The 12,441-nt window shown below is 50.4% G+C and overlaps 1 protein-coding gene and 1 long non-coding RNA gene across 12 annotated transcripts in view; both read right to left on the minus strand.

Moving 5' to 3' along the window:
• LOC131410027 (ral-GDS-related protein-like) overlaps positions 1–12,441 on the minus strand; it is a 209,055-nt gene that overhangs the window by 16,496 nt on the left and 180,118 nt on the right. The gene's annotated exons all lie outside the window — the stretch shown is intronic.
• Positions 2,853–12,441, minus strand: part of LOC131410032 (uncharacterized) — a 96,634-nt gene continuing 87,045 nt past the window's right edge. For 3 of the 6 annotated variants that reach the window (XR_009221135.1, XR_009221136.1, XR_009221137.1), the window contains exons 2-4: positions 6,418–6,539; positions 3,505–3,817; positions 2,853–3,333 (exon numbers count right to left, since the gene is read on the minus strand). This is a non-coding gene — a long non-coding RNA (uncharacterized LOC131410032). The remainder of the gene's footprint in view (positions 3,334–3,504; positions 3,818–6,417; positions 6,540–12,441) is intronic. The other 3 variants (XR_009221133.1, XR_009221134.1, XR_009221138.1) reach the window with 2 other exon arrangements.

Below are 12,441 nucleotides of genomic sequence, written 5' to 3' on the forward strand. Positions count from 1 at the left end.
GTCCCCTCACCGCATTTCTCTCCAACACCTCTCGCCTCCGACACTGGATATCTGACTCGAGTCAACTGGTACCAATGCCACTCCACCCTCCAAGGTCTTGTGATTCCAGAACAAGCCCAGTTTCAACTCTCTGAGTGTAAGCTTGGGCTTGCGTCCTGGACTCCCTGAGCCTGTTTCCTCATCTGGAAAGTGTGAGAACTCCAGCTACTTCACAGGTTCTCCTGAGGACTCACTGTCGCATGACTGTCATCACTGTTCTTGCCCTCACCCCTCCAGGGAGGAGGCAGAAAGCTCCCACATTCCTTTCTTCCCTCTTACCTCATCACCCCCATGTGAGGCCTGCACCACACGATCACCATCCTTCCATTTCCCTGATGGGGAGACAGAGGCCCAAACAGGGGCAGTGAGTTGCTCAGGGGCCACAGAGGAGAGGCCACTTGGCCCTCCCAGCCAGAGACCCTGTTCCAACATCCTCACCTAACCCCCAGCTCCACCACTGACAACAGTCCTGACCCCTGAGCTCTCGAAGCTTGGTCGTGGGCCGAGGCGTGGATGGAGAGGATGTGGTGTCTTGGGAGTCTGGTTGAATGGCTCCTGCCTGCCCCAGTCTCGTGGAGTGTCTGGCCCCCAGGCTGGGACAGAGGCAATGCCAAACCCTTCTCCTCCCCCAAGGAACCACTCAGGATATTCCCCTGCACTGAACTCTTTCTTTATCCACTCAGAAACTGGACCCCCAAGGTGCCACCTCTGATCAACAGGGAAGGGGTGAGAGGACATTTTGCTTCCCTGTTTACATGAAGCTCCTAACTTCCTTTCAGCAGGATCCACTAAGAATCTATCAGTTGCCTAGGCGCTACTCATAAGCCACCTGGGGTATATGTCATTGCCAACCAGGCATTCAGGTGAGACTCCGTTGTTGACTCGAGTGACTGTTCTAGGCGTCCAGGGGGGGTCCCAGAACGCACACACATCTGTCTCTGGTCCAGCTGTTCAGATCCAAGGATGAGCATCTTGTTTGTCCACCTGGGCCAGGGGAATTCCCTGCTGTGCCCATCCCTGGGGTAGGTAGTGTGCCCTCCCCTTGGAGACATGGTGAAGATAGAAGGAGCAGCAGGAGCCTGGCTTCCTGAGGACAGGTTTAGGCTGAAGGATAAACCCACCCAACCACCCAACAGTCTGGGAGAAGCTACATTCAGCAGGACGGAAGTGCATGGAAGCCAGAAATCTGCTGATGGCGCCAGCTCGGCAACTCGCCCTGGAACAGCACAGCCAACACCACTGTGTCCCATGACCAGGGCCTCCTGCCCACAAACGGCACCCCACCTGCCCATGGGCCAAACAGATCCCTAAGCTTGTTAACCTGGAGAAGATAGATGGGAACGTTTCAGAGAAAGTTCAAGTGAGAAACTATCAAAACCACAGCTTGCCCAGTCCCCCTCCCCCCGTGGCCCTTCCTCTCTTTCCAGACCCCCAGCCTCCACTCTACCTTGGTCATCAGTTCTCTGCTCAAGGACTCGTCTTGGCTATAGTGCTCCTTAAGTATTTCAGAGCGCTCCCTGAGGAGAGGGGAAAGAGGGAAGGATAAATTTAGGGATAATGTGAGCGGTCTGAGTGCAAATCTTTTTCTTTGACAACCTGAGAGATTCAAACTGCCTGGAGGAGTGCTCTCACTGGGCTCCTCTGAGGGCTAAGGTCTTGTGAGACTGGGAGGGGGCTCTCCTGTTGGTCACTGGGGTCTCCATTCCCCCGCTATACAGAGCAGCTCTCTTTTGACCACTTTCAGTTTCAACTGGGCATAGAGTTCTGTTGCTATAAACACTTGAAAATCTCCAATGTGGCTCAACCCAGTACCTGGCATTTAGAGAAACCGAATCCTGAAGCAGAACTGGTGCACTAAGGACACCAGGAGACTTAGAGACCCACCGCTGAGGCCCAGGCCCTGTTCCAAGCATTTGCTGCCACCCAGGAGTTCCCAGTTGACTGAGGGGCCAATGGCAGACATACGGGAGATCCCCCATCCACCCTGGTCCTCCTATGGAGAGAGGCCTACCCACCAGGAAACTTCCCCCATGTGTTCTTCAGGTGGCATATGGATGTTTTCTGCAGAACAGAGATGACAGTGCAGGGCGAGGAGAAATTCTTCAGGATCTTGCACTCCTGGGGAAGGGAAGAGAATGAGCTGTGAGGTGGGGCGCTGGAGCCCTGCTTGCTCTAGCTTCAGTCCCCTTCTATTTAAATCTCCTCTCCTGGATGAGACAGATGCTCAGGGAGCCCCAGAAGGGCACATTTAGGACCCAAAGAGTAACACTCACAAGGAGGAGGATTTTAGCTCAACCCAGGGAGGGAGCCAGGTAGGAAGTGAGCATCCCTGCAGTGGGACCTGGAGTCAAGGTCAGCATTCCCCTGGCAAGAAGGGCCTAGGGACTTGCAGGGGCTTAGACCACACACTGCAATCCTGGGATCTGATAAAGGTGGAGGCAGTTCCCAAGGCTCCAGAGAGGGGCTCCACTGGGCCTCCCACAGCACACCTGGGCCACCTGGATCCAGCGCTCCACCACCCTCACCCTGTCCTGGGCCATCATGCTCGGGTCCCCGAGGCAGGTGGTGACGACGAGGCTGGCCACCCTTCTGAAGTGGTCGATGGTGGCCCGGACGGTGTGTGCCAGGTGCTCATTTCTGGGCTTGTTCCTCTTGTCCCAGGTGGAGCCCAGGCACTGAGAGGGCACCACCTTCCGGAAGAGCTCCTGGGGAACAGGGGGAGTGTCACCCAACATTGCCACACCCCAGCTCTGTGTCCACATCCCCAAAAGTCCCACACAGGGGTCACAGTTTAGAGCTGGAGCTCAGGAAGCTCATGATGTGGCCCGAGCCTTGTGAGAGTCCCTGGCTTTTCTTCTCTGTCCACTGAGGGTACCCAGAGGATGACCCAGGACCCAATACTGGCAGGGAAGGGAGAGGGACATTTGCATCCAGCCCGTCCTGGCTAACTCCAAGCTCCAGATGGTGGCTCACCTCGGCTCATCCCAAGGGGGCATCTTCCAACACACTGATCTCCCTCTGGTCACACTCCCCATTCTGATGCACATTCTCCCCTGGCAGCTACAACCACGGGCCTTGTCTGTCTCCCTTGTAGTGGAGTACACATCAGGTGTCTAATAAGTCCTGAGGCTGTTGAGCTTCCTGAGCAGACGGTTGGGCCACCAGGGACCTGGCTGCATACAGTGAGTTCCCCTCCACTACTGATGTGCCAGGCCCTGCTCACCCTTCCTTCTCTTCAAGGAGCCGGCACAGCCACTCTGTGCAGCAGGTCCTGTTAGTGTCCACCTCTACGCTCTGCAGGTGGAAAGCAAAGGCTTAGGGGTTCAGAAAGTTGCCCAGGTCGTATGGTTGGTAAGGGGTGGAGCCAGAATTCGGGCCCAGATCACAGGAAACTGGATGAGGTCTGGGGCAACGATGGCAGAGGGAAGGCCTACCCCACTCCGCCCTCAGAGCCCAGCTGCTCACTGCATCCATCACGATCAACTGCTCCACCACCAGCTTAGGAGGGAAGGCCGTAGGTTGGGCTTCTTCTCACGCTTCTTAGCCACAGGTGGAGATGGACTTCCCACTAGAAATGATGGTCCAGGTGACTCCAACTCAGCAGCTCCCACTCCTGCTGGAGCCCATGTTGGCCCTTGCTCCACCTCCAACACTGCTGGTAGAGGGGACACTGGCTCCAGTGCTAGAGGGTGTGGTGTCAACGGAGCTGGAGCCAGCTCTACCTCCACCACTGCCCACAGCTCTGCTTCTGCTGCTGGCTGAAACTCTGGAGCTGACTCTGGAGCGGGATAAAGAGAAAGCTTCACTCACATAGCTGACTTTCCATGTGTCCTTCTAAATACAGGAAAGATCCCACTTCTCTTCCAGGAATAGCCAGCCTGCAGTCCCCTTGAGCCTCTGGCTCTGCCTCAGTGGCCTCCTAAACTCACAACAGACAAGGGAAATAGGGTTAAGGGAGCACAGCTCTGAACCAGACAAGGTTACCTGCATGTACGTCCCCTTTAGCTTGAAAAAGAGACAGCCCCTGACTGGTCCCACCCTAGTTCTGGTCCAACCCCATCATCTCAAGGTCCTGAGTGTGGAGGCCCTCTGCTCCTGCTCTCATCTCAGAGCAGCACTGGATGGTGTGGGTGGCCTCATGTACCTGCTCCTTGTCTAGTGAGTTGGTGGAGTTGAAACCATTGGGCAGCTACTCGACGACCTCCTGAGTGGAGTTCTGCAAAGACTGCCTGGGAGCTGGGCCAGAGGGAATCAGGGGTGGCCTGCACACTGCCACTGAGGCCAACCCCCAAGAGAAAGTCTGCTCCTCAGTTCAGGCACAGAGGGCATCCTGGCAAAGATCTTTGGTCAGGGAGGGAAGGAAATGAAACCTCTAGGGCTCAATAATATACGAGTAGAGGAGCTCACCTTCTCATGCTGTCAGCCATGATCTGGGGTATGAACGTGACAGACCCACCAGGTTTCTGACACCTAACAACAAGCTCCTGCTTAGGAATGGCCTGTCCCACATACCCTGCCTTCCCCACTCCACACAGACACACAAACACACACACACACACTATGAGGGGCCTGGAGTGTGGGGTTGATCAGGTGGGATCACCGTTGTGTCCTGGCCTGCACTAGCCTTTCCTGGGCTCCCCCATGTTACCCTTCACTGCCTCCTGTCAGACACCCAGAGGCGTCAGGGATGAGGGCTGAGCCAACATCGGCAACAATCAAAAAGATTCTCTTTCTGGGTTTTTTTGAGGCCAGATCCTGCAAAAGTTTGGATACAACAACAAAACATTTTTGCTTCTTGGCTGTCTCCATTCAAGTGAGCTGGATGGGGGGCTGTGGGTGCCTGGTTACCGGAGTTCTAAGATCTGTTGAGGCCTAGGACCAAGGAGATGGGGTCATTTTTCAAGATTCCTTTACCTGGGACCCTTACCTCAATCAGATTTCTCCAGAGCTGCCCATTGAGCCCGGGCTGCTCACCCTCCTCTCTCATGTCACTTCCTGAACTGTACACAAGGAGCCGACACAGCCCTAGCCACAGTTCCCTGGAAACCTAACTCAGGTCCTAGCTTTGAGGAGACAGAGATGAATGCAGACCTCCTCTTTCTTACCAGTTCTGCATCCTGGGAAAGTCCCTGTGCCTCTCAGGTCCTCCCTAGTCTCCAAACCTGCACCATGGGGATCAGGCTAGAATCTACTTCCTAGGGACCTCACCCGGTGTATATGAGATAATATCTATTACCCCTGTGGACTGGTGTCACATGTACCTAAGGCACAAACTTAGAGATGGAAGAATAACAAGAAGGGGTGACATGTAGCACAGAACACCACTCAAAACAGGCCTGGATTCTAGCAATGTGATATTGGAACAGTCACTTCCAACTTGGCCTCATTTTCAGGTCAGCATCATGAGGGGTTTGAAACTAACGGAAATTTAGATACTGCCTTCTGTGGCATAAAACCATTCAACTGTTTCCTGTTTTATGGAGAGTGAGACCCAAGTGCCTCATCTTGGCCTATGAGGTGGGAAGCCTCCACAATGGTACCCAGTAAACCCCACTCATGGCATAGCCATCCCTGTGGAACCACTAAGTGGTTAGTAACTGGCTTATGAACATAATAAGAGCCAATGTGATGGGATGTCTTGTCTAAATTTTAACTACACAAGTCTCTCACTTCCTCTTACTCCCTCTCTCATGTTCCATCTCTCTCTCTCACTCTGTCGAATCCCTGTAACTGAGGAATCAAATACCAGTGTTTTGGGACTGCCCAATGTGGAGGCCTATAGAGGAGAGAAGCACGGGAGTGCCCAGGCCAACAGACAGAAAGGAACTCAGGCTCTCAGTCCAAACTGAACCCTGAAGGCTGAGAGTGACCTTGGGGGCTTGTCCTCCCCCAGTTGAGCCTCAGTTGAGGCCACAGCCCCAACCTGTTCAACTCAGTGAGGCAGAGGCACCCAGCTAAAACGTGCCTCATTGCTGATACACACAAATTGTGAGATAGTCAACATTTGTAGTTTTGAAAAGCAAGGTTAGGGGCAATGAAGTCAGAGAGGGAAAGGTAACTGACACAGCCTACCAGGCCCTGGCCCTACCTTCCACCCCAGCTCCTGTTCTCTCCTCCCAGCCTCCCTCCAGCTGCACTGGCCATATTTCTGACCTCCTCTGGCCAAACTCACTTCTGCCTGTGAGACTCAGGACCGGTGGTGCCATCTCCCTGACACACTGCTCCCAGACCCCTGAAGGGCTGGCTCCCTCTTGTCATTCTGGTCCCAGCAAATGTCACCCTATTGAGGCCTTTCAGACCCTCCTACCAAGTGACGCCCAATCCTCCCTCACAGCCCCCTGCTGTGTTTCTCTACAGCACTTGCTGAGAGGAACTTACCCACGGCTCTCAGAATCAGTGACAAAGATGGAGAACTCAAAGGTTTTGCAGGTACCAATGCCTGTGTTTCTCATCCCCTAAGCCATCAGATGTCTCCTTTGGATCCCACTGCTGCCACCAAACTGGTACAAAACAAAATAAAACTGAGTAAATTTTAAACATCTTATCGGCTTTATTCAACAGTTCATGAATCAGGCAGCATCCAGTCTAGCAGAGAGGAAGGAGCTCCAAGGAGCTGTACAAAATGAAAGACTTTTATAGGCAGAAGGGAGCAGGAACAAGGAAATTACACTACACCAAAAAGAGGGTTGGTTACTGCAAGGTTACCTTCCTTTAGGGGATGGCAGGGCTCTATTAGGAAGGTGACCTACCTGCTGCTCATCAGGCGATTCCCAATTGACTGGTTTATGATTCTATTCCTGGGAGGGCAAAAAGTCTAATTAAATCTCGGCTTGTTGACGTGAGACTTAGGCTAAGTGGCTCTATTAGGGCCTGGTGTCTTGTTTTATTATTTTATTTATTTATTTTTTTTGTGAGGGAGATCAGCCCTGAGCTAACATCCATGCTGATCCTCCTCTTCCTTTTTCCTGAGGCAGACCAGCTCTGAGCTAACATCTATTGCCAATCTTCCTCCTTTTTTCCTTCCCCATAGCCCAGGTAGATAGTTGTATGTCATAGTTACACATCCTTCTAGTTTCTGTATGTGGGATGTAGTCTCAGCATGGCTGGGGAAGAGGTGCGTCGGTCACGCCCGGGATCAGAACCCAGGCCGCCAGTAGTGGAGCGTGCGCACTTAACAGCTAAGCCACTGGGCCTGCCCTGGTGTCTTGTTTTAAACACATTAGTTCTGCTGGTCCCTGATTTCCCCAGTTACACCCCAGCTGTCCCTTCATTGACCATTGTTAGTCACACACCCACTGCACCTGCCTCCAGTCCTTCCCCCTCAACACCGTAATCTCACACACAGCTCCTCCCGACACTATCATGACGTCTCCCACCACATGTCCCCTATACTTTCCACACTGCCAGCAAGATGCTTCACAAACACCACAACCATTTATGTCCAATGGGCTTAGAGGTCTAACCGTGCACTGGGAATCAGGAGTCACAGGGTCTGTCACTTGGCCTCCAATCACCTACTGTACCCCAGCTGAAGGGCTTACCCTGCAGAGAGACTCAGATGTAGCCAACTCCATCGAACAACATCTTTGCCCCAGGCTTCCTTCAAAATGCTCCACCCACTTTCTGCCCCAACTGCTCCTTGAGGGGTCATTTTGGGGTAGCCTTCGAGGCCACCTTGGTGATTTTGTGCCCAGGCACAAACAGCTCTTGGCCGACAAACACTTTAACCATACCCCCTGAAATCATATAGCACAGGTAACCAGTGAATGGGTGCAAATTATTTTACCTCAAGACACCTAAGGAATATTTCACACCAGGAGCATCCACTTTTGGGTTTCACTGTGGGCTGATATCACAAGGCTCTCACCCAGTGAGCGTCTCTCCTCCCCAGCTCTCTGAGCAGCTTTCTCCAGGCTATATTGTGCAACGCACTATTGTTTCTCTCTCAGCCTGCTTCCCTCAGGTCGCAGGTCCCCTGAGTTTCCTGCCCTGACAGGCTACCACCAACCCATAGAAACAATGTCAGTCCTATAGCACTGGGTGTTCAGTTCTACTAGGATTGACTGACTGGACTGGGCACAGGTGCGGTGGCCCTACCCACACAAAATCAGGAAACTGAGGCAACTAAGAAGTATCAACAACCTTAACAGAACATGGACAACAACTCCATAGGAACATATCCTAACCCCTGAACAACACTCTCATGAGTCTCTCGCCTAAATGGTTTTAGAAAATGGCCTGGCCCTAGACTGTCTATACCGGCCAAGGAAGGAGGGGTTGGTGCCTTTCCTAGAACCACACTTGCTGAGTGTACATCAACAGAGAAGTTCAAACCTACCTCCACCAAATGGTCCAAGAGGTTAAAATATTGCATAATATTACCCAAATCTTTGAATAGATACCAAAGGCCCCTGAGGTCACTGACCTATTTTCATGGCTGGTCTCTCCAAGTTGGGGACAATGGAAATGGACTGGATTTTAGACTGTTGCTTGTATAGTCATAGGATTTGTTACTATAGCCCTCGTCGGATGTTTACTCTCTTGGCTACAACTTGCCCTTCCCCTAATTCCATTAATTACACTTATTAAATATACCAGGCAACTTAAAATTAACCAATACCCTGATTAACTTAAAAAATTCAAAATTTTTATGTGGAAAATCTGCTTAACATAGAATACACCGTTTTAAGTATTTCAAAGTATACATTTCTGTGGCTTTTAGCACAATGATTATGTCGTGTGGCTATCACCACTATCTAATTCCAGAACATTTTCAACACCCCCAAACAAACCCATACTCATTCACAATCTATTTTCTGCTAACCCAAACCCATGGAAACAACTCATCTGTTTTCTCCCTCTATGGATTTTCCTATTCTGGACAGTTCATTCAAATGGCATCATGTTATCTATTGCCTTTGTGGATGGCTTCAGTGAGCACACATGTTTCAAGATTCACCCATGGCCGAGCATGTAGCAGTACTTAATTCTTTTTTATGGCTTATAATATCCTATATTATGAATAGGCCACATTTGGTTTATGCAGTGATAACTGGATAGAAATTTGGGTTTGTTTCACTTTTGGACCATTGTGAACACTGTTGCTTTGAATGTCTATGGGCAAGTTTGCTCTTTTGGACATATCTACCATGGGCCTCTCCAGGTCAATGGTAATTCTAAGTTTAAGATTTTAGAAAATGCCAAGCTGTTTTCTGCAGAGGCTGCATCATTTTACTTTCCCACCAGTAATGTATGTGGGTTTCCCTTTCTACACATCTTTACCAACACTTGTTATTTTCCATTATGTTGAATATAACCTTCATTTTGAGTGTGAAATAGTATCACATTGTGCTTTGAATTTTTATTTTCCTAATAATTAATGATACTGAGCAACTATCTTGTGCTTATTGGCCATCTATGTATTTCCTGGAGACATGTCTATTCCAGTTGCTTACCCCGTTTCATTGACTTGTCTTTTATAATTGAGTTCTAAGAGATCTTTATATATACCCAATATAAGAGCCTTCTCACGTATATAAGTTGCAAATAGTAGGAGACTTCAAAGACCACTTTTAACGGATAGAATATCCATACAGAAAATCAGGAAATAGCAGACATGAAAACATTAAATACTAAATGGACCTATCAGACACACACAGAATATTTTACTGGACAGCAACAAAATGTACACTCTTCTCAAGGGCACACAGATTATTTTCCAGAACAGATCACATGTTAGGTCACAAAACAAGTCTTAACAAGATTAAAGAAGACTGAAATAATACCAAGTAACTTTTCTAAACACAATGGCATGAAACTAGAAGTCAATAACAGAAGGAAAACTGGAACATTCATGATATGTGGAAGATCAACAAAAACTCTTAAACTTAAAAGTAGATCAGGGTGCAGACAGGTGCTGTAGCGGTTAAGTGCATGTGTTCCGCTGCTGGCGGCCTGGGTTCGGATCCTGGGCATGCACCAACCCATGCTTGTCAGGCCATGCTGTAGTGGCATCCCATATAAAGTGGAGGAATATGGGCAAGGATGATAGCTCAGGGCCGGTCTTCCTGAGCAAAAAGAGGAGGATTGGCATGGATGTTAGCTCAGGGCTGATCTTCTTCACACACAAAAAATGTAGATCAAAGAAGAACTCAAAAGGGAAATTAGAAAACAGCTCAAAACATACAAAAAGAAACAATAGGGACCGGCCGGGTGGCACAAGCGGTTAAGTGCGTGCGCTCCACTGCGGCGGCCCGTAGTTCGCCGGCTCAGTTCCCGGGTGCACACCAACGCACCGCTTGGCAAGCTATGCTGTGGCGGCATCCCATATAAAGTGCAGGAAGATGGGCACGGATGTTAGCCCAGGGCCAGTCTTCCTCAGCAAAAAATAAAATAAAATAAAATAAAAGAGGATTGGCAGAGGTTAGCACAGCGCCAATCTTCATCACACACACACAAAAAGAAACAATATGGGCCAGCCCTGTGGCTTAGCGGTTAAGTGCGTGCTCTCTGATGTTGGTGGCCCGGGTTCGGATCCCGGGCACACACCGACGCACCGCTTCTCCGGCCACGCTGAGGCCGCTTCCCACATACGGCAACTAGAAAGCTGTGCAACTATGGCATACAACTATCTACTGGGGCTTTGGGGCGAAAATAAATAAATAAATCTTTAAAAAAAAAAAAAGAAACAATAAACACACCAAAACTTATAGGCTGCAGCAAAAGTAGTACTAAGAGGAAAATTTATAGTGATAAACTTGTACATTACAAGAGAAGAAAGATGTCAAAGAAACAACCTGACTTACAACACACAGCATTAAAAAAAAAAAATGAAACCCAAAGTTAGCAGAAGGATGGAAGTCACCAAGAGGAGAGTGGAAAAAAAATGAAAGACAGTATGGACGATTAATAAAAGTAAAAGTTGAGTTTTGGAAAAAATAAAATTGAGAAACCCTTAGATAAAATATCTAGGAAAACAAAGAAAGATGACTCAAACTAAATCAGAAATGAAAGAGGAGGCATTGCAACGGATGCTGCAGAAAGAAAGAGATCAGAAGAGACTATTCTGAACTAGTGTACACTCATAAATTGCATAACCTAGACAAAATAGATAAATTCCTAGAAACAACCTATGAAAGCTGAATCATGAAGAAATAGAAATCTTGAACAGACCAGTAACAAATAAGCAGACTGAATCAGTAATCAAACACCTCCCAATGAGAAGGGACTTCTCCACTCTGCCCGACCTTAGCCAGCCTGCCCCAGCGCCAGGCTGACTCCTGTGGACCTAGCTGGCTCCCTGTAAGTTTCTGCAAATCCAGGCCCCTGGCTCACCCTGGAGCATGCCAGCTCTGGTGGCCTCAAGCAGCATCCTTGGCACCAGGCTCCCACCAGGCTCCTGGGAACCCAGGGCCCCATCTCAGCCTAGGAGCTGCCATCTTAAACAGCCCAAGGTGGCTCTTGTGACCACAAGTGGTGTCCTTGGCACCAGGTTCCTGGTGGGCTTTGGTGAATCCAGACCCTGGCTCACCCAAGGTCCTGCGTACTCCAGGCAGCCACAGGCAGCACCCACAGCCACAGGCAGCTTCTGTAACAGGCCAAACCCAAGACCCCAGTGGGCTCCCACAAACCCAAGACCCCAGGTCACTCCAGCACTTGCTGGTTCCAGCAACCCAGGTAGATTCCATGACACCAGGCTCCCAGGGGGCTGCTGGGAACTCAGGCCCATGGATCACCACACCACCTGCCAGTTCCAGCAGCTGTAGACAGCTCTCATGGAACGAGGCTCCTTGCAGGCTCCCACAAAACCAGGCCCCCAGTTTACCCAGGTGCTTGCTGACTCAGGCGGCCCCAGGCAGCTCCCATGGCACCAGGCACCGGCAGGTTCCCATGAACCCAGGCTTCCATCTTGACCCAGTGCCTGCTGGCTTCTGCAGCCTCAGGCAGCTCCTGTGGCCCCAGGATCCCAGCTGGATCCCAGGAATCCAGACTTCTGGCCTACCACAGCACAAGCTGTCTCTCTTGGTGCCAGGCTCCTGGCAGTCTCCCATGAACCAAGGCTCTCAGCTCATCCCAGCACTGGCGAACTCTCATGGCCCTGGATGACTCCTGTGGCTGCAGGCTCTCAAAGAGGACCTGCCAAAACAGGCTCCAGTGGGGCTACTCATGATCTCAGGGTCCCAGCTGTGCCCAGGGCCAGACACAATACCATAGACCCAAGCTTTCCACTCACCCCAGTACCAGGCTGTCCAAGGACTCCAGCAGCAAGCTTGCCCCTGGACACCACCAGATGGCCTACCCTGGACCCCTAGATGGGATGACTATGAAGGCTTTGGTTTGCTAAAGCCAGTCTGTAAAGGGTGGAAGAGGTGCCTACTTCCTCAAATTTGCAGACACCAATGG

The sequence above is a fragment of the Diceros bicornis genome, chromosome 9 (genome assembly GCF_020826845.1).
Source record: "Diceros bicornis minor isolate mBicDic1 chromosome 9, mDicBic1.mat.cur, whole genome shotgun sequence".
Lineage (NCBI taxonomy): Eukaryota > Metazoa > Chordata > Mammalia > Perissodactyla > Rhinocerotidae > Diceros > Diceros bicornis.